We start from the raw sequence: 4,142 nt of genomic DNA on the forward strand, positions 1-4,142 counted from the left end.
CGGAGCGGCTGGGCCCGTGAGCCACGGCCGCTGAGCCTGCGCGTCCGGAGCCTGTGCTCCGCAACGGGAGGGGCCACAGCGGTGAGAGGCCCGCGTACCGCAAAAAAAAAAAAAAAAAAAAAAAAAAAAAGGACACACAATAACAAGTATTGGTGTGGGTGTAAAGAAACTGGAACACTCATACTTTGCTGGTGGGAACTTAAAAGGGTGCAATGGTTTGGGGAAAGAGTTCAAAAGTTACCATAGAGTTATCACACGGCCCCCCAATCCTATTCAGAGGTATATACTCAAGATCACTGGAATACTATGAGGCAGTTAAAGTGAGAAAAGTCACTGCTATGTGCAGCGACGCGGATGAATCTCGCCCATGTACCGCTGCAGCAAAGAGACAAGGACAAATGGGTACAAATTGTATAATTCCGTTTATACAAAGGTCAAAACCAGGCAAAACTAAACCAAAAGTATTAGCCCTTGGGCCTTGGGAATGGCAAGAATCAGAGCCTCCATCACCACTTGGGCTCTGGAGCTTTCTTTGTCTCTTGTCTCATCCTCTACTGGGGAGTCAGCTTCGGTCTCTCCAAATGTCTTTCTCTACAGTGCAGAAAGCATGACCCCCGGTCAACTCTGGACACACGTATTTCCAACCCCCTCACCTGGAACAAGACCTCTCTTCCCTTACTTCCCATTCAAAAAATGCTAGGGAAGACTTCTAATTAGCCAGGTATTATATTTGCTGACCCCTGGCTAGGCCGGCAGACAATAGCATAGGCAGCTCCTACGAGAACCCAGTGGTTGGAGTTGGGGAGTGGGAAGAGGTCTCTCTCGAAGGGATTGTGATAGACACACAATTTCATAAAATGTCCATGCCATTCAGGCCTCACCTTACCTGGGATTCACTCAACTGATGACTCTGTCCTTTCCAGACCAATAGTTTATGCCTTGTCCTCTCCTGGGTTAGTCCACACACACTAAGATGTCTCAAGTCTTGCAGGCAGCTGGGGAAACACTCCCGGGTGTACCCAAGGTGAACGGCCACTCCTTTCTGTTGCTGGCACTAACCCCTGTAGGTGCCCAGTGGCATTCTCTACCTTCAAGAAATCTACAGACCGAACCCTAGCCATGCTTGCCTAGTCAATTTGGCAATACCTACTACATTTTAAATGTTTATACCTTTGATCTAGCATTTCTGTTTCTAGAAATATTACATCCTATACGCACAGAAACCCTCTCACAGGTATACAAAAACATGTGCAAGGATATCCATTGCAGTATTGTTTATGTAAAGGAAAAATTGTGTTGGAAAGGGTTGAATTCCAAATATCCATCAACAGGAAACTTATTAAATAAGTGATTATTCATAGACATAATGGAACACTGTACAGTTGTTTAAAAAATGAGATCCTAATACTGAAAGAAGTTCTATGTTAAGTCAAAGCGCAAATTGCAAAACAATATCTATGGTACAATGATAAAAAAAGAAAAAAGAAAAAGGTAATAATAATAATACTATCTGTGTTAGTAGGTGCAGAGAAGAAAAATCTGAGCAATATACACCAAAGTATTAACAATAGTTTTCTGGCACTGAGGGGAGGGGGGAAGGGAGGTGAAGATTTATGAGGGACTTTCATCTTTCAAAGTATATATCTCGGTAATAGCTGAATTTTTCAAAGAAACGTAAACATACAACAATGATTTGTTTTTTAAGAAAGGGTCTTGGAAGTTGGGGAGAGCGTGACAGATGTTGTTTGATTGCCTTTCAGACAGAAGTCTTGCGTTCACAAGGTTGTTTAAGAATTCAGACTTATCTCCTTGCTCACTGACCCATAACACAACAGACTAAATGTACGACATGGGAAAATTCTCTGGGACAAAAGAGCTTATTCAAGCAGACCTAACAGCCATGAGCTATCTCATAATCGGCAGAGAGACAGACTGCGTTGTGCCTGTGCCGGGAGTGGGGAGAGGCCCGGTTGGGACTGCCACGGGCTGGGAAGGCGACTAACCCTTTTCTCCCAATAGCAGCTCCAGTGGCCTTGGCTTTGCTGTAAACAGGGCTGGGGGTGCCTGGTCTGGTCTGACTGTTGGGGAGACTGGACAGGAGGCCACAGGAGGAGGGTCAGGAAGCTGCTGCAGGGAGTAAGGAAGCCATGCACTTCAGAGGGCTTCAGAGCTGGAGCGATCACAGAGAAAATGCAGAGGGGGAGATGCACCTTTGGACGATGGGGAAATTGCATGCCATTGAAAAGCAGGCCTATGTTAGGGACACCGGTGTAGAACCTGCATCCTGAGCTTTTCTGGCATGGGCAGATCACCTCTGAATCAGATGATAGTAATAATAAACCCCTGATTTACAAGCCACCTTCTACTTTTCCAATTACGTTGCCATCTAATCCTTATCTCACTTGATCATCACAGCGTTGGAGGGAGGGAGGCAAAGCAACTCTCATCGGTGCAGAGGAAGAAAGCAAGGCTCCTACTCATGGTGTCCAGCTCCCTCATCCCTCCCAGAACCCATCTGACTCTACAGGTCACCATAAGCCCCTTTCGGTCTGAGTCACAGTTTAGACTCAAGTGGACCCTCTACCACATTTAAAAAAAATTTTTATTTTATTGACGAATAGTTGGTTTACAATGTTTCAGGTGTCCAACAAAGTGATTCAGTTTTATATATACATATATATATTCTTTTTCAGATTATTTTCCATTATAGGTTATTACAAGATATTGAATATAGTTCTCTGTGCTATACAGTAGGTCCTTGTTTATCTATTTTATATATAATAGTGTGTGTATGTTAATCCCGCCCCCTCAATGCTTCCATAAATTTTGCACCCTAGATCCTGCTCTAACTTTATCATAGTCCCAGCCCTGGATGTTCTACATGATACTTAATTAGAATTTTTATTTCTACTAAGTTGTTTCTAATATGTTAAAAATTCATTTGAATCTTGGATACAAGACTTTGTGTCCAGCAAGCTTTGTAGCCCCGACTCTTAACTCCCAGAGAGGAGAATAGGGCATCCATGGCTTGACTGGTGTCTATTAAAGCTCAGTGATATGCAGATTCAGAAGGGGCTGCCGCACAGACTGAAAAAGAATGGAGTGCCTGCCTTTTTAGGCATCTGTGGGCTGTCCTCCAAAGCTCTCTATTGCATCCCTCCACTTCAGAGTCACGTACCAGGCTCCCAGTACATCATGGGCAACTGGGAATCCAGGAGGTAGAACCAGAACTCAGATAAACTGTGGGAGGTAAACAACTGTGGAGGGCAAGCACCAGAAGAAGAAGCCCAGCTTCTGGAAGTCCACGAAAGCCAGGAGTCTGTCCCCCATCTCCCTATCTACCACCTCTTTATTTTTCCACGCCTAGTGCCCAATACAAATGGGATGAGGGGTGATTCACAAAACTGCCTACAATGTGGCCAGATGAAATTAACATTTAAGGACATTGAAGGGAAAATGGAGACATGGACATAAACTGAAATCAGGGAGGGATGAGCAAAACTGTAGGCGAAAAACCAGGTCAGAATCGGGGAGAGTCAAAGGCAGTGCCAGGGCCAGAACCAGACAGAGGCTTTAGAGCGGACCCAAGGCTCTGTCTTACAACTTAGAGAGTCAGAACTTATTTTGACACCATCATCCCTTACCTGGATGACTACATTAGCCTCCTATCTGTTCTCCCAGCTTCTAACTCTGCCCTCTCCCCACAACCTACTGTCAAAATAGTAACCACAGTGATCTTTTGAAAACACAAGTCAGCCCCATAATGGGGGGAAATATCTACAAATCATATATGTGATAGGGTCTAGGATCCAGAATATTTAAAGAATTCTCACAACATATCAATAAAAAGGACAAATAACCCAATTTTTAAATGGGCAAAGGATTTGAATAGACTTTTCTCCAAAAAAAAAAAAAATATGCAAATGGTCAATAAATGCATGAAACGTTGCTCAACATCGTTAGCCAGCAGGGAAATGCAAAGCAAAACCACAGTGGAACACCACTTCACACCCATTAGGAGGACTGTCATCAAAAGACACACAATAGGGCTTCCCTGGTGGCGCAGTGGTTGAGAGTCCACCTGCCGATGCAGGGGACGCGGGTTCGTGCCCCGGTCCGGGAGGATCCCACGTGCCGCGGAG

Source organism: Physeter macrocephalus, chromosome 2 (genome assembly GCF_002837175.3).
Source record: "Physeter macrocephalus isolate SW-GA chromosome 2, ASM283717v5, whole genome shotgun sequence".
NCBI classification, from domain to species: domain Eukaryota; kingdom Metazoa; phylum Chordata; class Mammalia; order Artiodactyla; family Physeteridae; genus Physeter; species Physeter macrocephalus.